General features: G+C 44.4%; 2 long non-coding RNA genes across 4 annotated transcripts in view; one reads left to right on the top strand and one right to left on the bottom strand.

Annotated features, from left to right (window-relative positions):
- Positions 1–14,352, bottom strand: part of LOC310707192 — a 22,241-nt gene extending 7,889 nt beyond the window's left edge. Inside the window, exons 1-5 of one of the 3 annotated variants that reach the window (XR_014526382.1) lie at positions 14,043–14,352; positions 9,593–10,445; positions 8,541–8,607; positions 7,761–7,852; positions 7,066–7,261 (exon numbers count right to left, since the gene is read on the bottom strand). This is a non-coding gene — a long non-coding RNA (uncharacterized lncRNA). Of the gene's footprint in view, positions 1–7,065; positions 7,262–7,760; positions 7,853–8,540; positions 8,608–9,592; positions 11,399–14,042 lie in introns of those variants that run through there. The other 2 variants (XR_014526383.1, XR_014526384.1) reach the window with 2 other exon arrangements.
- LOC310707270 lies at positions 12,405–21,117 on the top strand. The gene is made up of 3 exons (XR_014526411.1): positions 12,405–12,966; positions 15,679–15,741; positions 20,916–21,117. It is a non-coding gene; the product is annotated as an uncharacterized lncRNA (long non-coding RNA).

Raw genomic sequence — 21,117 nt, 5'->3', positions numbered from 1 at the left:
GAGTGTGGTGGAGTCTCCTTCTTTGGAGGTCTTTAAGCAGAGGCTTGACAACCATATGTCAGGAGTGCTCTGATGGTGTTTCCTGCTTGGCAGGGGGTTGGACTCGATGGCCCTTGTGGTCTATTCCAACTCTATGATTCTATTCTATGATTCTAACAGCATCCACCACATAACAGGAGATAAGCTGGGGCTGGAAGAAATAGATCATCATGAAATGTCTGATGGAAGAGGATGGCTTTCACCATCCACCAAAAACAGGAAAGTGAAGTGGCCCAAGGAAGGGAGTTGCAAAGCCCAAGAGCCACCATGGAGGAGGCCCAGTCCCATGCATAGCCACCAACCTAACTTCTGACAGTGGTGGTACATGGAGCAGAGCCCCATCCTTGAAGATCTCACCTGGTGGGCAGCATCATATGGGAGAAATGGGCCAAACCATTTAGGAGTTTAAAGGTCCTAAAGGTTCAGAGGTAAGTTGGGAGCCAATGCAAGAACAAGGATGATGTACTCCAAGCAACTGGGCTTCAACAACACCTTAACAACTCTCAAGCTGTCGTTAGCTCCACAATGGAGCCAATAACACAATTAAAAACAGTGCCAGGTTGTGATAAAAGAAAATCGCACAAAAATGATGTATAGGTGGTATCTGACAACTGTCAAAGATGTGTAAGTCAGGATCAGATGCCTGTTGGAAGTGCAAGGAGAAAGAGGGCACCTTTTTCATATGTGGTAGCATTCTGGGAAATGATTTATAATGACTTGGAAAAAATGCTTTAAAAAATGTTTATTAAAAAACCCAGAAGCTTTCCTTCTAGGAATAATAGGTCCAGAGGTACCAAAGAACAAAGGAAGTTATTTATGTACGCTACCATAGCTGCTCAAATGATATATATCAGCAATGTCCAACCTGTTGACAGGTAGATCCCCGGATGATCGCAGTCGATCGCAGGATCCTTATCGATCGCGGGATTAAAAGCAATGTGTAAGGAATGTTTCCGCCCCCCTCGCGCTGTCCCTACGTAGCGTCAAAAGGGCGATATTTTCTAGGCTGTTGCCAACGTTAGTTGGCTTTATGGTTGTGTGCTCCTGTTAGCGCCGTAGTTAATGAATTTCCCCCCTAAAAAAAGCTCCTCCTCCCTCCAATGACAATGAGTAGATCACTGCCAGTTTTTTTATACTGGGAGTAGATAGCAGTCTTTTGGGATCTGGACGTGCCTGATATATATATATATATATATATATATATATATATATATATATATATATGCAGGTTTTGGTGTCTTCCCGTGTCTTCCCGTGTAAGAGTTGGGGTGTCTAGGCGACGTTTCGACGAGGTCTCACTCGTCATCTTCAGGCTGGTGCTTTCGGCTTCTTGTTACTGGAACAGAGCAGGATCTCAGTGTTTGAGTTCCTATAAATACTGTTGAGGGGGTGTGGTGTATAGGCTCCGACGTTCTGGGCAGAGAGGAAGTTCCCAGGTTAGTGTGCCTTTTCTTCTTTTGTTCCTTAATTACTTGAGGGATATCTTGAGTGATTTCTTGAGTGATATTCTGAGTACCACTTAGGAGGGTCATTAAGTGTGGATTAGTTGCTAAAGCTTTCGTGTCTTGACCTCTTGAGCTTGTGAAGAGTTTTTCTGAGAAGATGGCTGTACTGCACTTAGTTGTGCTCTGGCTTGGCTTCGTGTATAGGGGCGAGCTGTGGTTTTGTGCCCTGTGCCAGCCAGATCTGTGTAGGGATTGCAGGGGGGTGCAGCATCCGGAGGTGCCACTATGGTTTGGCTACTGGATGGTGTCTGTAATTTATCTGTGGAGAGGGTCTGGGTTTGGGTCTGGTGTGGTTGATTGGTGATGGCGTTCTGTGTGCCTCTGGTTCTGGTGTCGGTTTTTGTGGGGAGGGCTAATTTCCAGATGTCTGGCAGGCGGGACGTGTCGTCACGCTTGTTCATGTTGTGAGGGTGTTTCTCTATCTCGATGGCTTCCATGATTATTCTCTTGTGGTGATGTTCCATGTTAAAGAGCAATTTGGAATCTGCAAAATTAATTTCGTGTCCTGTTTCTTTCATGTGTTGGAAAAGAGAGGAAGTTTTTTCTTCTTTTTTGACGGCATTCTTGTGTTCTGCGATACGTGCATTTATTCGTCTGTTTGTTTGTCCAATGTACGTGGCTGGGCAGACTTTGCAGGGTATTTCATAGACCCCTTGGTTTTCCAACTGGATTTTATCTTTGGGGTTTCTAAAACCCCAAAACCCCAGCTACCGAAAGGATAAAAACCCCAGCGATACGTGCATTTATTCGTCTGTTTGTTTGTCCAATGTACGTGGCTGGGCAGACTTTGCAGGGTATTTCATAGACCCCTTGGTTTTCCAACTGGATTTTATCTTTGGGGTTTCTAAAACCCCAGCTACCGAAAGGATCCTGAAACGAACTGAACTATCCCTAATCAGAAACGAAATACATAAGAAAAGATACCTACTAAACCAAACCAACAAAGATCTGCTCACTCTTCACCTCAAACTCTGTAACAAAATCCACCCTGCACTCTGGGACAAATGCAAACAACTAGCCGTCTGGAGAGCTGAAACTGAGACCTCACATAAGACAGACAGACACACCAACAAACTCCACAAACTAGAGAAACGCCAGAAGCCCAGCCACCCTCCACAACAACCCATGAAACAAACAGTACATAACATATCAGACAGGATCCTCACCTCAACTGAAACCAAAGTACTCTCCAAAGGTTTCAACTTTGCAGTCGCCCCGAGACGCATCCCCACGGAAAACATCATATGCGGAGTCGAAGCTAGCCTAACCAAAATCAACCCAGATGAAGCCAATAAAATCAGACTTGAAGTCACCAACATCCTCTGCGCCAGCAAACCACCCAGAAGCAATTTACACAAAGAAGAACAGAAAGCACTCACCAACCTGAGGAAAGACAACAACATAATCATTCTCCCAGCAGACAAAGGTAATGCCACTGTTGTGATGAACACATCGGACTACCAAGCAAAACTATCAAATCTACTCCAAGACCCTACCTACCAACCTATAAAAACAGATCCCACCACCTATCTGGAAAAAACCACCAAATCCAAAATAAAAGCCTCTCCTATCAGTGAAGAAATCCAGCTAAGAATCATCCCCAGAGAAAAATCATCCAGATGCCCCAAACTCTACGGTCTCCCCAAGATACACAAAGAAGGAACACCACTCAGACCAATAGTCAGCTCCATAGGCTCACCTCTACAAAATCTCGCTAAATTTCTCGCTAAGCAACTTCAGCCCTATGCAGAATCCATCGCTTCACACGTTACTAACTCCTTCCAGTTCATAGAAACAATAAAGAAGCAAAACCTACATCCCGATGACCTACTTGTGAGCTTCGATGTTGTATCTCTCTTCACACAAGTGCCCATTAATGAAGCCTTGACAGCCATTCAAAACAAATACAATCCCCCCGAATACATCCTGGACCTGACCAACCACTGCCTAACCAACACGTACTTCATCCACAATGGACAAAGATACAAACAGATAGAAGGAGCACCTATGGGATCACCCCTCTCACCGGTCATCGCAAATTTGTACATGGAACACTTTGAAACCAATGCTTTAGACAAGTCAGAACACAAACCCAAACTTTGGCTCAGATATGTTGACGACACCTTTGTAATTTGGCCACACGGGAAAGAAAAACTAGATAGCTTCCTCACACATCTCAACAGCCTACACCCCAAAATACAATTCACTATGGAAATAGAAGCCAACAACCAACTTCCCTTCCTTGACGTCCTAATCTACAAAAAACCTGATGGCTCCCTAGGACACACTATCTACCGGAAAAAAACACACACCAACCGCTACTTACATGCACAATCACACCACCACCCTGCACAAATAAACTCCGTAGCCAAGACTCTCATCTCCAGAACCAAACGCCTGGCTGACAAAGACCACTTGACAACTGAGTTACAGAATCTCTCAAATGTGTTAATCGCCAATGGATACCAGCAAAACAGGGTTACGAAGCTAATCCAAAAAGAAACACCCCCCAAAAACCAAGACACAGAAGAAAACAATGGCATGGCCCTCCTTCCTTATATCAAGGGCACTACAGATAAAATTAGCAAAATCCTCCATAAACACAATATCAAAACAGCCTTTTGCACCAACCAAAAAATAGCCAATATCCTCAGAAACCCCAAAGATAAAATCCAGTTGGAAAACCAAGGGGTCTATGAAATACCCTGCAAAGTCTGCCCAGCCACGTACATTGGACAAACAAACAGACGAATAAATGCACGTATCGCAGAACACAAGAATGCCGTCAAAAAAGAAGAAAAAACTTCCTCTCTTTTCCAACACATGAAAGAAACAGGACACGAAATTAATTTTGCAGATTCCAAATTGCTCTTTAACATGGAACATCACCACAAGAGAATAATCATGGAAGCCATCGAGATAGAGAAACACCCTCACAACATGAACAAGCGTGACGACACGTCCCGCCTGCCAGACATCTGGAAATTAGCCCTCCCCACAAAAACCGACACCAGAACCAGAGGCACACAGAACGCCATCACCAATCAACCACACCAGACCCAAACCCAGACCCTCTCCACAGATAAATTACAGACACCATCCAGTAGCCAAACCATAGTGGCACCTCCGGATGCTGCACCCCCCTGCAATCCCTACACAGATCTGGCTGGCACAGGGCACAAAACCACAGCTCGCCCCTATACACGAAGCCAAGCCAGAGCACAACTAAGTGCAGTACAGCCATCTTCTCAGAAAAACTCTTCACAAGCTCAAGAGGTCAAGACACGAAAGCTTTAGCAACTAATCCACACTTAATGACCCTCCTAAGTGGTACTCAGAATATCACTCAAGAAATCACTCAAGATATCCCTCAAGTAATTAAGGAACAAAAGAAGAAAAGGCACACTAACCTGGGAACTTCCTCTCTGCCCAGAACGTCGGAGCCTATACACCACACCCCCTCAACAGTATTTATAGGAACTCAAACACTGAGATCCTGCTCTGTTCCAGTAACAAGAAGCCTAAAGCACCAGCCTGAAGATGACGAGTGAGACCTCGTCGAAACGTCGCCTAGACACCCCAACTCTTACACGGGAAGACACCCGAAGACACCAAAACCTGCATATATATATATATATATATATATATATATATATATATATATATATATATATTATATATGATATATAAATACTGGCAGGTATCTATAGCAGGGCTAATACCAGCTTTAGATCTGGAAAATGGGGGCAGCGGGTGAAGAGGCAGAAGGAGAAGATACACTTGTCTCTAACACTATGACATCTATAAAAACCTGAGTTTAAAAGTTTATTTAACGTTAAGTAAGTGTCACTAGACCTGATTCCAGATCTCCTGTCTTATGTGGTTTGGCTCTGGCACATGCACAGGGGGAGGGAACTGTGCTCGACCCCCACTTTGCCCCCTAAACAGCAAAACTGATGACTTGTACTACAAACTAAGTTTTCATATCCCTTAACACCAAAAAATGTTGCCCGTGGGCACAGTTCACACATTCATCTGCCAGCTACTGAATGCTAAATCACGGAGTAAGGCACAGGCAGGTGTGAATCGATGCTAAATTACGGTGAATGACTACGGCAGAGATTGGAGACCTCTGTGCATCAGAATGCGTGTGGGTTTATATATTGTTCTGTTCCTGAATACTTCTACGTTCAGCACTTAAGCATATGACATCTGTCCACATTGCAGTCTGATCACCAAGTCTTTTGTATACGTGTGTTTGTCATCTATTATTGGGCACCTTTGTTCTGTCTATACCATATCAGACAAATGATTTCCCCCCCCCCTTCCTGTTGGTTCTGCAGATCTCTGGGCCCATCTCTCTCCCTTGCTTCAATCCCCTTGTTCTGCTTCTGCCTTGCGCATATGCACCAGTGCGTGGCTGAGGTTGGAAGTATTTATGGCAATTAAAATGTTTTGCCTGGGAGCTGTTTTGGGGCTTTTTTTTTGAAGTGAGGATTTTTCAGACTTCAAGGTGTTAACAGCCCCCTCTAAATGGTTTTGTTTTTTAATTGCAGCAAATGACTGCCGAGCCATTAAAACATGCGCCTCTCTCTCTCTCTCTGCAGTTGTTTCTAAGCCCTTGCAGTCCTCCTTCTATTTATTCTGTTTAATTCAGTCGGGTAGCTTCGGGGCAATGAAGATCAATACTTTACTTTGATAGAAAAGAGTCAGGTTTGAAACACAGAGATAAAACTGACACATTTTGTATAAATTTAATTAAAAATGCACCTTTAGTGGCTTGTTGCAAGCACAAAGCAAACCCCTCTGTCTAGCTCCCTTTCTTTCCTTCTCTTCCTCCCTTCCTCTCTCTTTCCTTTCTTGTTCCTAACAGGAAATCTTGGGATCGGCCTCGCCAACAAAGCAAGGCTTATTTTGTTGTGTTCTCTCTCCCTCCCCTCCCTTGCTTTTTTCCTCCTGCCTTGAAAGTTTAGCATTCAGGGAGATGGAAAGCATGTGAAATTCAAAACAGACCTTCTGCTATCCCTCCTCTGCTTTGGTGTTAGTGGTGGAGGGAGAAGGCTCCCAGGTGATCACGGGCAAGGGCCTTTTTGTGCAAAATCCCAGCAGACTAGTCCCCCTGGGGCATTTTCCATGTGGCTCTCCTATGGCTCCCCAACCCCCTACTTCTGGCTTTGTGAAGAGTGCCTTTTGTGGGAGCATTACAAGGCAGCATCTCTATTCTCTCTCCCCAGCCTTTCCTCTGCCTAACTCTGCTGCCAGGGAGGACATTTGTCTTGTGTTTTATAATCTGGCCCTTTCACCCGCTTCCCCTACATGTCTCTCTTTCTCAATCCTGTTTGGCTCGGTTCATTTTTCACATGAGTGGCTTTCCTCCCAGACTCCCCTCTGCTCTTGCCTCCGTTCTGCTCAACACCAATAAAATACGCACAACACAGGTAGGACAAGGTGCCAGGGCTCAGTGTGACAAACAGCTCACGCACCACTCAATAACCAGGGCTGTAAATTTCCCCCTGCTCACCTTCCTCAAGCCGGGAGCCCAGTGGTCATGGCGGTGCTGGTGGAGGGCGTTGTAGCTCGCTTAGGTTCCTGAAGCAAGCAGAAGGAAGGACACAAGTGGTGCCTGCCTGGGAGCCAGTGCTTGTTCCAGCCCTGCCCTTTGCAATACCCCTTCCTTCCTTCCTTCCTAAACGCTGCACAAGGGTATTTGCCTGACACTGGTGGAACAGAGGATTTAGCTGTTCAGTTACAATAGGAAAAGTAATTAATGTGGGACTTTCAAGCAACACTACCACTACGTACTTTTCAATTGCTAGGGATGTCCTGCAAATATAATACAGATGTTCTGAATTGAACAGTTTTGGGATTTTAGCCTAAATTTGTTTTTTGTTTTTTAACTTGGTTCTTTTGCTGCTTCCCTTCATCAGAGTAGATTTGTGGTTCAAGTTTAAAGGTAACTGTATTCTACACCTGTGGGTGCCACTGGCACTCTCCTAAGTACCTGCTTAAAGCACACACGTAGCTCATTTCCCTCCTCAAAGAATTATGGGCCCTGTAGTTTGTGAAGGAGTGCTGGGAATTGTAGCTCTGTGAGGAGTAAACTGCAGTGCCTACCATTCTTTGAGGAGGGAAACATGCTTCAAATGTGTTTTCAAGGTATAGTGTATACGCAGCCTGTATAACTCCAATGACTGAACAAAATAAGAGAATTCTTACCAAAAGCTTGGTGCGATGTGGGTGGGGCAGGAGCTTCTTCTACTCCTGGTCTGACCAGACCGAAGCAACACTGGCTTTCAGTGGCTTGATTTCTAAAAATAAAGATACAAAATGTTCTTAATATATATATATATATATTGCTTGGAAGGTTATTAAAGATATTGCTGTGGTTGTGAGGGGTAATCCTTTTACAGTGGTACCTCGGGTTAAGTACTTAATTCGTTTCAGAGGTCCGTTCTTAACCTGAAACTGTTCTTAACCTGAAGCACCACTTTAGCTAATGGGGTCTCCCGCTGCTGCCGCACGATTTCTGTTCTCATCCTGAAGCAAAGTTCTTAACCCGAGGTAATATTTCTGGGTTAGCGAAGTCTGTAACCGGAAGCGTATGTAACCTGAGGTACCACTGTATTCAAAAACACTGTAGCACATACGAATATTTCAGATCTCACAATGCTGGCATACCTCTTGATTTTGGTAGGGAGAGTCCCAATCTTATGGTCATTTTCACATGGAGTATGGTTTTTTTGTTCTCCTTATGTGCCCTAACAAGATACTAACACATACACACACAGTTTGAGACTATTGGTAGTAGATGATAAAATGGCTGTCTAGGTGAACCCTTGATTATTGCATACTCAACAGCAGACTTTGTGGTAAAAGCAATTAAACAGCAGCTTTGAAACGTGCCAAGTTGCAGCGCCACAACCCCTTCAACTTCACATCCGTCAACACAAAAGGAAGGAAGTAGTGAGAATCCAGACGGGGTGCAATGAATCTCACCTGAGCGTTGAACTCTCCTTGTGCGGCCTTGAGCAGGTTGTGATCTGTCACCACTTCGGTTCCTCATCTGTAAAATGGGAACAGTCGTGACCTATCCACCAGGATTGTTGTGATGGTGAACACACAATAAAATGGCTGCTAGCCAACATATACTGATATACAGAGGATATATATATATATATATATATATATATATATACACACACAGAGAGGCATTTGAATTACTGTACTGCTTCCTATTTTGCCTATTTCATTCACAGGCAAGATAAACATGGCAAGAGGAGAGTAGCGATGTCTGTAGGCCTGCTCCAATAAGAGATGACTTGAGAAAGCGCTCTAGATTTACAAATGAAGGCAGCAAGCATTCTCAGGACAAAATGGATTATAACCGTCCCAGCAGAACCTGCTTTAAATTGACAAATATTGTGGGACGGCAACAACATGGGGATGATGTTATGTGCATGGCACCCCCCAAAAGACATGCCTGCATCCAGCACAGAATGCACGTCACCATGCAGTGTGCAGCCACCCTTAAAGGACATTACTTCCCTCAAAGAATCCTGCAAACCGTATTTCCCCCCTCAAAGAACTACAATTCCAAGTATCCTTAACAAACACGGCTTCCAGGAGTCTTTCCAGGGAAGTCACATGCTTTAAATGCGCATTGGGTGCGTGTGCTGTTCAGAGGGGCTATTTGCACAACAAACAGGAACATTTTGCAGGATAAAGTTGTGGCATTTCCGTTGGTAGTTACGGGGATATGCACCAGTTGGAAATGACCAACCCAAAACGTTTGCTGGTGCGAACAGTATTGAAAGCTGGATCGTGTATGACTGCCCTGATAACATCCTGAGCAGAAATTATTGTGCAAATGTAATGAAAAGGTTGTTTGGAGGGGCCCTTCAGTGCCTGCAAAAATGTCAGGCCTGAGAAAACAGCTATATTTTCAAAGTACATGATTGCCGGTCATGGATTCCTGTAGGGGTTTGTGATGAGTTTATGGGCAGAGAAGTATCCCCAGGACTATCCTGACGCGTGTACCTGGCTCTTACCTGAGCGCAAAGGAGCCCAGGAGCAGCGATGAAGGCCGAGAGGCGGGCGGGGATGAGGAGCCTGTGCCGCACATCGCCGACTGCAGGGCTGCCATTGCTCACCGACTGAGGCCTTCAATCCCCCAGCCAATGCAGAAGGAAAAAAGTTTGCAGGCAGGCAGGCTCTGCTCTGCTTTTTCGGGGGCTGGTAATTGCAGGCACGAGTCACTTTGTGTTTGGGTGGGGCGGGGCGGATAAAAAATGGCAAGCGGTAATTGAAACAGAATTGGGAATCAGGACCCTCCAGGCAGCACTTGTTGAAAGAAGAAATAAAGATCGCTTGGGTCACCTCTTTTTGTAATTTGCGTTTAATAATCGTTCCGGGAGGTACGCACAAAGGGAGAGCCGAGACACGAGACGAGGCAGCCCAGCCAGCCGCTCCCCGCCTCCCGCTGCCGCTCAGCCCTGTCGGCGGAGAGGAGGGAGGCCTGAAAGAGAAGCCGCCTTTCAAGTGCGGGGCGGGACCGGCCTTGCATCTGCCGGCGCCAAAGGACGGAGGCTGGGCTCCCCCGGTGAGGGGCGGCCGGTCCGCCTTTCTGCGGCTCTCCGAGTCAGCTTCCGCGGGTCTAGGCTGACTGAACCCGCAAGTGGGCCCCGGCCCCGCTGGGTCTGGCTGGTGCTTTGGAGCAGAGGCCATGCCAGCTGGTAACGACTCCGGCTTGCATTGAAACTCCAGTTGAAACGCGCTCTCCTCCTCTCTTCCTCTTTTTCTTTCTTTCTTTCTCTCTCTCCCGTCGCTTTTTGTGGCTCCTTTCCCCTGGAGCTGATGCTGTTTTGTTGCTCCCGCCTCTCCCTAGTTTGCACTGAGGAGTCACTGCAAAAACACAAGGGCCCTCTTTGAATCCGAGTTTCAAAACGGGGCAGTCTGCACCCCGGGAAGAAGCTGCAGTGAATTTGTCATTAGGTTTAGCACAAAGTGGTGGTCGTAGCAGGGGGAGGTGAGCGACCACAGATTTAAAGCACATCACCCACCACACACAAGAAAAGGAATATTGGGAATTGTGGTTTATTGTGGGTGCTATGATCTGTAAGGGGTGAACTACAGTTCCCACGAATCTTTGGGAGAAGCCGTGTGCTTTAGATTATAACCCAGCGATCCAACATTGATCTCAGTAAGAATGAAGTTTGAGTACATCTGAGCATGCACAGAATGCATGTCTCCCCAAACTGAAATTGATGGAAAGATTGGGTCCCTGGCACTTTGCATTTGAGAAATGAATCGCCAGTCAGGTTGATATCAGTGCCAATTAGCAATCCCAACTCTTTTAAACAACCCCCCAGTCATAGCATGAACCTGGAGCACATCCTTCCATATATTCCTCAAGTTGAAATGGAGATATGAGTTCTGCCACCTGCTAGGAGGGAAATACTTGCTCCTGCCTCATACCTGGTATAACTGACATGTGACGTGTGAACTGACAGAGCATGTTTGGATCCCATCCATAACATATATCCACTGTGATTGGCTGCTCGGCCAGTGTACCTTGCACAGTGGAGACCTGCAAATGTGGACAATCCACATTGGGGGCGTGGGGCAGTTTCCATCCTCCTCCACAGCCCGATCAGCACTTTTGCTGCTTCCCAAGACCACTCAGGCGGCAAATCTCAGTGACACCCTAAAGGAATAAAAGGCATGATGCATAACTAAATAAATAAAATAGCTGCTTTGACCTCCCTGTCCATCTTCTTTCCTAGAGTCTCTAGTGCATTTTCTCTCTCTCTCTCTCTCTCTCTCTCTCTCTTTCTTTCTTTCTTCAATCTGTTCATTTTGCCCTCCATCTTTTCGAAGAAGACTCTAATTATAAAATACAAGATTTTAAAGGTGGGGCAAATCCATAAACTACAACATTTTTTATTTCCCTCATAATTAAGGGAAGCTTGCTGTGCCAAAGTCCGAGAAAATCTGAACTAGGCAAGCCTACACCATCTGTCCCCAGATGGTTTAAGTAAGTCCATCTCCCAGGTACATCTGTTAGCCTCCAGAGAAACAGGGAAGGTTCAGGATATGATGGAACTTCTGGTACTATGTACTGACCAAGTAGGCCTACTGTGCTTTATATTTGTGTATTTGTTCGTTATCAAACCTTTCTTTATCAGTTGAATCTGTCGATGTCATCATCCTGCACAAGGGCGGTACATCTTCTCATCCCTCGAACTAGAGCGTCCCTTTTTACCCTATTTAACCTGCCTTTCTCGTTTCCCTTCTTGAAGAGATGGTTAGTGATTCTTGATTTCATAGTTCTTGCCTGCAGCCAGGAAGAAAAACAGCATCTGTTGGCTGCATCTGAACATGCCAACCAAATTAACATTAAGCCCAAAGGGCTGTGCTTAAAGGACCATACTGCTGCTGTCAAGACTGGGCTGGGAAGGGAAGGTGGAATTATCTTCAGTTTTTCAGTGATGGCTATATAGGGAAGCTCAGGCTTTCTTCCCCTTTAAAAACCTGAAGAAACTATGCTTGTATGGAATATTCAGTGTATTAATTAATTATGTATCTGTTTTGGTTTATAAACTTGCATATTTCACATGTTCTAGCCATAGCCTCTCAACTTTGTCTTCTCAGTATATTGAAACTATGACCACCTGTTCTCTAACTTCCCTTTGAACTAAATCTGAGTTGTCTTGGCCAGAGACACCTGAAATTGATAAAAATCACACCCACTCTTCTTCCAAACAGCTTAGGACAAGGTATTAGCTCCTTACCCTCCCAATTTTCAAAGCAATCTTGTGGGGCAGGTTAGGCTGAAACGTAAGGGACTTGTCTAATATCACTCAGTGAGCATCATGGCCATGGTTGAATAGGATTTTAACTTTGATCACTCCAACCTTAGCAATCTTATGCACCACAATGTAGGCTACTGGCTCTCCATAGCATGAGCCAGGACTGACAGCCATATGCTGCTGACTAATGTTAATAAGATCCCCAGCTTTCTCTTCCCATCCCTGGCCCTCTCAGTATTAAGGCTGCATATTAATAAGGCAATGTTTAGACTGGAGTGCCTAAAGGATTTTATAAATATGTGATGTCAAACTACTTCAAAATGAAGTTTTTCCCTTGGGATGACTTTTATAAAAAGTTCAGGGCTGTCAGATCTTTGTCCTTGCCTTGACTTTGGTCAAATCCACACCATATATTTAAAGCACATCGCTTCCCCCAAAGAATCCTAGGAACTGTAGTTTGCCCCTCGCAGAACCACAACTCCCAGCATCCTTAGCAAACGACAATTCCCAGGATTCTTTGGGGGAAGTCATTTGCTTTAAATGTATGGCGTCGATGTGACCTTTCTATGGACAATGTGGTCCTGTTAGATTTTCCTTCACTTTCTAACAAAGATGTAGGTAATATTTAGGTTCTTAAAATTATTATTGTAGTTAGATTTTCAAATTACGTAATTCTTTGAAAGGGGAGGGGCAACCTGGTGTGTGTGGGCAAGGGCAACATTAGCTGTCATATTATTTGTGGTGTTTGGCCTTGTGTGATTGGTGCCAATGAAGGCTTTCATCCTGTTGCAAATTGCAGGTGTGATGGTATCTGATTCTGATCATGAACATAGTGGTGATGGCAAAGAATTAAAGCCGCCTCATCCTGCTTCATGGCTCTACACCAGCTCATCAGTGGCGTAGCGTGGAGGGTGCAGGGGGGGCCGGCCACACCGGGCGCAACATCTGGGGGTTAGGGTTAGGGGGCGCAAATCCACGGGTTAGGGGGCGCAAATTACTTGCCTTGCCCCGGGTGCTGACAACCCACGCTACGCCACTGCAGCTCATTCTTCCATGCCTTCTAGGTCTTAAAAAATCCAAAACCTATGCAAGGCCAAATGACACAAAGAACACTGTGACCCTCATGGTCACATCCTCAACATCCATTTAAAGCACTTTGGCCTAGGGATCGTTTTATTGTAAGTCCCAGCATTGGGGGGCGGGGGGAGGGAGCCATGATGTTTAACAGGTTAAAAAAACACAACCCACACTGATATGTTTGTATTAGTTATATGTAGCTGGTGGTCATACTTTAATATCAAGAGAATCACGTGCTATGGCTATCAAATAGTTCTTTCTTTAAGGGAAAGCCTTGCATTTTAAAACACAGCACCTCCAAACCTCCCAAGAATCTTAGAGAAGCAGCAGTGCTAAACCTAATAAGTTCTGAAAGAACAACGTATGTCAAACGGCTTTCTTACCGTTTTTGGAAATACGTGAACTGTGTACGCTGTGATGGTGGTCTGTCCTTATTGTCGAATAGATTTATAGCCTTCTAGACTCTTGCGTCATTAAACAGCCTCATTCTAAGTATCCTCATAGAGGTGCACACTTCCCAGTTTGAACACAGGTGGGAGAAGGCCTAGCAAAACTATAATAAATGTATTAACAAGCACGCACAGGCAAATATATGTATACAGCGCGTACGTACATATACACAGACAATCTGGCCTGTTTCTCCCGATCCCGTAGCTCTCTTCCTCCCATCTGTTTGCTGTATAATTCCTTGCTAAAGTCACTTTCTCTCTGCAGCCCGCAGGCCTGGGTGCAGAGATTTGCTCCCTCCTTTCCTCAACAGTCCACTGGGCTTGTGAACATGTGTTTCTGGGAGGCAGACACCAGCTGGCTGGGGGAATATTTGCATATTCAGCTAAAACTGCCAGAGCTGAGCTGGGAACGCCTAGAGGAGCCCATGGCAGGACAGTCGAAACAGAGAAGCTTTGGTCAGCTAGAGGTCAAGTGGAACAGATTTCCAAACCAATGGCCAGATGGTGGGTGGAGATGGGGGAAGGGAAGGGCTCAAACTTTTGCACCAGATAAATAAACTGTTAAGTGAACAGCTGACCAATGGGCTGCAGCCAAGGAGTGAGCAAATGTACTTCGAGAGCAAAACAAATACAGTAATATGGAGCTTTCAGGCGGGTTTTGGGTTTATTTGCTTCTGTTTGTTTACAGGCAAAATGCCTGCCAGTCTGCAGGGGAGAGGAATACAAGGAGATTTTTTGGGGTGGGGGTGGGGGGAAGGCATAGAATTGGGAATGGGTGGGGGGGTCATTATGTTGCTTTGCAGTCTTCACATCCCATAGCATCCCTGGAAATGAAACTTGGACCACTCATGGGGCCAGGGGTAGGAAGATGATTTTGTACCTATCACAACTGTGGCTTCAAGTGAGGTAAATATTTATCATATGTCGGGAAGTTCAGAGCCCAGGGAGTGGTGGTGGGGCAACCATGAGTGGTCAAAGAGAGAAGAGGGAAAAGACTGGGAAGAGGAAGTGTCAGCAGCTGAAGGGGTAACTGGGCTTAGAGAGCTGGGAGAGTCTGTGGCAGAGAGAAGTTACTGGAGGCAGAGGCAGAAGCTGAAGCAGGGGACGAGGGAGGCCAAGAGGCAGAGGTGAATCTGGCTGGTGAAGAGTGACGGGTGCTTCCCCCTCCTGTTACTACAAACTCTTTTCTTCACTTGTCTCCCAGAAGCAGAGGAGGCACAAAAAGGGTCCCCTCCCACAGCGGAGTTTAGTGAAAGTAAAAGATATCAGGTGATCCTGTGACCCATGCAGTTTGGCCCTCATAAACAGAAGAGCAGAAAGTAGCTGTTTAGATTTTGAGGGCCATCTCCTTCTTTCGCTCACAGTGTTCTCCTTTCCCAAGATGCACCTCTTTGATAACCTCTGTCGCTTGCTAACACTTCTTCCACTATGACCCATTTCCTTCCCACACTATGGGCAGTTGCTGCAAGATGCCTGGCTCTTATTTGTTTTATGAATCCCCAGCTTCCATAAGGGATTTTTTTTTTTTAAATCAAGCTAGAATAGATCCATAACCTTGCAGGACAAGGACATCCGCCTGGCTGCTGGTACACATGCTGCGTTGCATTTCTACTGCTCCCCCCCCCCCAATTACTCTTCATTCCCCTTAAGAAAATAAAACATTCTCCCACAATAATGGGAGCCCAGGCAGAAATCCTTTGCCTCATCCCCATCTGGGGTTCAGTGGGGTTTGGGCTAATTTGGGAATAAGAGACGGTAGGGAGGAGGTAGATCAGCTCTTTCTGTCTGATTCATTTGCAGGCTGGGATGCAGGAAAGCAGACTGGAAAGACAGAAGGTGCTTAGGGAGCTGCTGAGCGCTCAGGTGACTAAGGACCACGCTGAATGCTGCAGATTTCCTACACGCAGGTCAATTGCATTTAGGAGACTTTGTGAACCTCACCTGTAGATTCTGGTCAACCTGCTTATTTCACACTAGGATTGGGGGAGATAGTCAATTCAGTATGCATAAAAAGCTGGCTCTGTCAAACACACGCTTTCCAAAACAGTGTAAGAAGTGAAACAAAACCATCCTTCAAAATTTGCATTTGTTCAAATTTTGCAATGAAGTTCTCCAAACCAAACTTTTTCACGCAAATGCAAATATTAGGGGGAAGTGTGCACAAAAGTGAAGATACTAGTGAGAATAACATACAAAAATGCATTATACTGATGGAAATTGCTTGCAGAGAATGTGTACATTAGTCAAAACTCCATTTAAATATGTGTTTATTCGGAGAAATTGCCGCTAAAATGCGGGTGAATTTTCACAAAGATTTTTTAAAAACAATATAAATAAAAAAGGAAAATGCTGCAAAATGTGAGGAAGTGAATTTACCACTGGAAAAATGAGAAACAGATAATCAATTGGCAGATACTCCCACCCCTATTTCACACTGTGAATATGTGCTAGAGAACTAGATTAGGTGTTGCTACTAGCCAACACAAGAAGCTCACAGCTCCATATCCGCCTTCCCTCCCATTTTATTCTCATAACAATCCTGTGAAGTCAGGACAGGGTGACCAACTCAGTGAGCTTTATGGCTGAGTTGGGATTTGAATCTGGGTCTCCTTGGTCATAATCTATTACATCACATTCTCACTCGGTTAGTCATTACCACTGCATATGCAATGAACAAAAAACTCACATTTCAAATGCTTATTAAACACGACAATCTTCATACATTTCACACACAAAAGCCCAATCCAATGCACATGTTTACATGGAAATACTAATGCAGTTTGCATAAGACTGTAACCTGAAGAGGAGAGTAGCAAGATGCCTCCGGGACGGAATCAAGCACATACCAGAAATTTAGGTTTGCACAATTGAAGTGGAATAAAGCAATCTGTCTCCCTTGCGAAACAAATCCACCCCCCTCCAAAAAAACCCCCTCACTTTTTGCAGTTAGGAAAGTGATGGGGAATTGTATTCAAAAGTGTGGAATGAATGAATGATTAATGGGAAGACTTATAAACACAGCACCAGCAAATCATGATGAATGCTCATTGCCAAATAACCACCCCGTCAAACAAAGAAGAATGAATGCTCAGTAAAGACGGAACATAGTCTAACCGCCACATAAGCTTTGTGCAAGCAAATCAGGATGAATGATCAATAAACAGGTTGTCTGAAAGAGCTCTCACTTCATGACCATCTAACACATGGGAGAATAAAATAGGCACATTTACTTTATGATACATAGACTAACAAATTCATAGTAGATAGCGTGTGTGTGTGAGCTCCTTCTTCAGAATCTGGCATGCTATGTCAAAGAAATTTTGAAATACTTCAGAACGGATCCGCAGTTACAGTGCTAAAGCTGCTTTCTGAACCGTACAGCTTTGTAGAGGAACTCGGGCTCCCTCCAGCAATCACTAGAGGTCTCTCTCTACCAATGAGTTCTTGTCTGGAGGGCAAGAGGAGAGAAACACACTTGCTCTCAATAATTTCTTCATTGGGCACTTGACATCTCGCAGCTTTCTGGAGAGCACAAACCCAACTCACCTACAGAGGTCTGTATTTCTGTGGTTCAGTGCTCCCCTAGATGCAAACTGACAGGGAATGCCCCGCATCACGGCTTGCAATTGCTCCATAACTTCCGCAGCACCTGAAGTGAAGGAGGGCCTTTTTGCACAGTTTCATGTACGATAAATGCATCTTTTGTTTCTCATTTGTTGCATGTTTCCTTCAAGGTTGTGGAGGGACACAGCATTTTCCCACCTCTCAAAGCACAACGTTTTGTATTTGGGGATGTGCAATTGCTCATTCATTGTTATTATTTTCTGTGACATGATTAATGATGAAAAATACAACTCACCCACCTGCATGCCTGCACAATTTTGGGGCTGTGCACTCCCCTGTTTTACAGCTACAATAAAAAAGCACTTATCTAGTGAGAGGGAGAGTTCAGAACTTTTGTTGAGTTTTCTGAGAAATATGTGGAATCAGCTTTTTTTTTTTTAAGGGAGGCCAATTAGCAATGCTAATTGTTATCTCTCCCGCCCCCATTACCTGCAGACAGGTGACTTTGTTACTGTCACTGTAAAAAAAAAAAAGGTTTCCAGAAATATACTGCAAAAGTCTTTGACCCTTAGTTGACTCTTTACTTTCAAGAATATGAAATGAAGACATACAGGGAGGGAGCCAGGGGCTTGCCCAAGTTTTAGGGGTCAGCAGAGGGGCAGCCAAGCTTGCAGGAAACAACCATTTATTCAGGATGGTGAAAACTGTTAAGAGCTTCAAAAAGATTTCTCCAAATCTGTAACTGGGCAGCAAAAATGGCAATGCAAATAAAGATAAAGTTGAAACAAAATTTCCTAACTTCTCACTGATGGGGCAGCAACAGCAGGCAAATGAGTTCAGGATCGTGATGGATAGTTCAATTAAGACATTAACTCATTGTGCAGGCAACGGATTATTTAAAAAGGGATTAAAATTAAAACTGCAAGTATAATGTCCATATGCCACATTAGGTATCCTATATTTGGCTCAGGTTGCCCTCTCTCAAAAAGGATATTGTGGGACTGGAAAGATGCAAAAAGCAGCAACCAAAATGACCAGGCAGTTCCCCAGGAAATGTTTTTTTCCTTTTCAGTTTAGGGAGCAATGACAAAATAACCAAGGAGATCCTGATAAAGGTTTATAATACATGATGTGGAAAAAGTGTCCAGAGTTTAGTTTTATTTTATCCCTCCCTCCTAATTCTGTACTTGATGTCATTCAGGGTGGACAAAAGAACTTCATTGCACGGCACATAATTCTGCTGTTGCAAGATGTAGCAATGGCCATTATCTTAAATGGCTTTAAGAGGGGATTAAGCGAATTAATGGAGGACAGGGCTAGTCATGATGGCTAAACAAATCAGTATTATTGCTCAATAAATAGCCAATGTTGCCTAACTGCCCCAGAAACAAATCAGAACTATTCTTTGATAAACAGCTGAAGTTGTGTAACCTTTCCACAAAGAAATAAGGATGAACAGTCAACCTACAGGTCACTGAGAAGCGAACCTCATTTGGGGTTACAGAATGCATCATGGTCTAATTTGTGATATGTAAATGGAATAGTCAAGCCATCTTAACTCAACATTTGCCGCATTTGAGTCCACGTGGCTGATTTCTGGGCACTGATTTAGATTGATTCTATATCACTTAACCAGAAAGAAATGCAGGGGGTATTCCCTACTCCTAAAAATAAAAATAAAATAAAATGCAGGTAATATTTTTCCTGGGCTATCCTTGTGTTAGGATACCACCCATGCAGATGGCCAGTCTGACCTAGTTCCTGTCAGCTCTTTGATCTATAAGGGGCCGAGATGGTTTGGCCTTATAGGTTTGCAGGCCTTAGAGCTCTATAGAGAAATCAAAAGTGCTAAAATAGCATTTTCTGTCCCTGCAGTCAGCATCTTATTTAAGTGCTTTAAGAAAGTGATCTTGCTAAGGAAGCAAGTTTTATAAGGGATTTTCTAGGAAGTTCTTTCCTGTGTAGATAACTTTGTTATCTTGTCATCGTCGTGAAAACCCCCGGCGCCGCCATCTTTTGTGCCACCTAGTCAGCAATTTCTTTGGTCGCCATTTGAATCCCTCGCAATCATCATCAATCTATCCAGCCTGCCACAAGGCTGGAGAGGATCAATCTAAGAGCAAAGAAGACTGGGCTGTTTGCAGATCTTTGGGGGCTCTCGGGGGAACCTCACAGCGTTTTGATGAGAGTGAGCGTGGCAGGAAGCAGGGGTGATAGATTGAAGAAGATGAGGCCATTGCTTGGTTGAGAGGTGATATGCAGCAGCTGTGACAGGTGCCTATGTCTGTCCCCTGAACCTGCAATCTCTCCTAATAGGGAAGATTGAGGAGCCCAGAATGAAACATGTCATGTCCAAGAGAGATGGGGAGACAGGTGGGGACTCCAGGGTTGCAAGCTGCAGAACGGAGATGAAGGGAGGGAAAGGAGCACTCGTGGCGACGCAGACACTCATCAATGTGTTCTTTGTACGCTTCCGAAATGGCAAAGCTCTTGTTAGATGGTGTTTTAAAACTTACAGTTTGTTTGGTGAAATTGAAAGAATTAAACTGAGAAAAGGGAAATCCATTGCTGAATGCCAAAAAGACATGCTTCCAAGATAGTAACATCAAATTCAATGGGATTTCCTTCCAAACAGACGTTGTTTTGGATTGAGGTGTGATTCTTCTTCTTCCTGGGGATTTATCTTATATTAACACTGCCAATTCTTCATCTAAGAAATCTCCTTTTCCATTAGTAATTTGAAGCCAGAGAGAAATTAAATGGGTATACCTTTTTGTTCTGCGTAAATCAGATAATCTGCCTTTAATAATTACAGATGGAAATCTGAACAGGGAGTACTTCATTCATGGACGGAGTTTCTTTGAAGGGAAGAAGAGTTGCAACTCCCTTTCTGTGAACAGAAGATCCTTCCTTTCATGGGATGACTACGTTGGATCCCACTCAACGTGTTAAACTATTTGTGTTGTAAAATTCTATAGCAGTTTCCCTGGGAAAGATGGCCAAGGTAACCCATCTATGGCACTGATGAACAATCCAGATCTCCTACCTATCTTCCTTTCTTCTGTGCAATTTCCCCTCACTTCCTTGGTTTGCTTTACCTATGGTGTAGCATTATCTCTATGGTTGTATGCACACTTCAGCCTCTGAAACATCCCAGTTTGAGTTTTTCTAATGGTGCTTTTGTAGACATTGTTTTTCAAGGTTCCATACCTGAAAGCTATGCCGACAGCATGAGCAATTGTGAAATCATTTCCATCTGTCCATATGTGGCTCTCTGTGGCTAGTGCACATTAGTTTATTTGTCCCCTCCCTTTTCAACACCAACTGCAGTCCGTTCCCCCTCTCTGCAAGTGAACTGTGAAGTCTCAGTTAGTTACGTACATTGCACTCAGTGTTCATCCAGAAGCTTTCTTCTCCTGCAACATGCAGGCAACTTTATAATTTCTCTGACAACTGCATATCTCTTTTTGCAGGGCACTCTGGGTATGCTCAGAGGCTGCTCGTTCTGGTGCCACAGAAGGGCTAATTACTGCCTGCAAATGTGTGTCTTATTTTTGCAAGACATCAATGGCATTGTAAGCTCATTGTAAGAGTCTCTCTGCCCTATCTTCAGACAGGAAGGAACTTCACACAGCTTGATTTATTGAATGAGGACTGCAAAAGAAAAGAAAAAGA

This window comes from Podarcis liolepis (genome assembly GCF_965112155.1).
Source record: "Podarcis liolepis genome assembly, chromosome: 1".
NCBI classification, from domain to species: Eukaryota; Metazoa; Chordata; class Lepidosauria; order Squamata; family Lacertidae; genus Podarcis; species Podarcis liolepis.
This window is presented reverse-complemented; position numbering and strand designations above follow the sequence as displayed.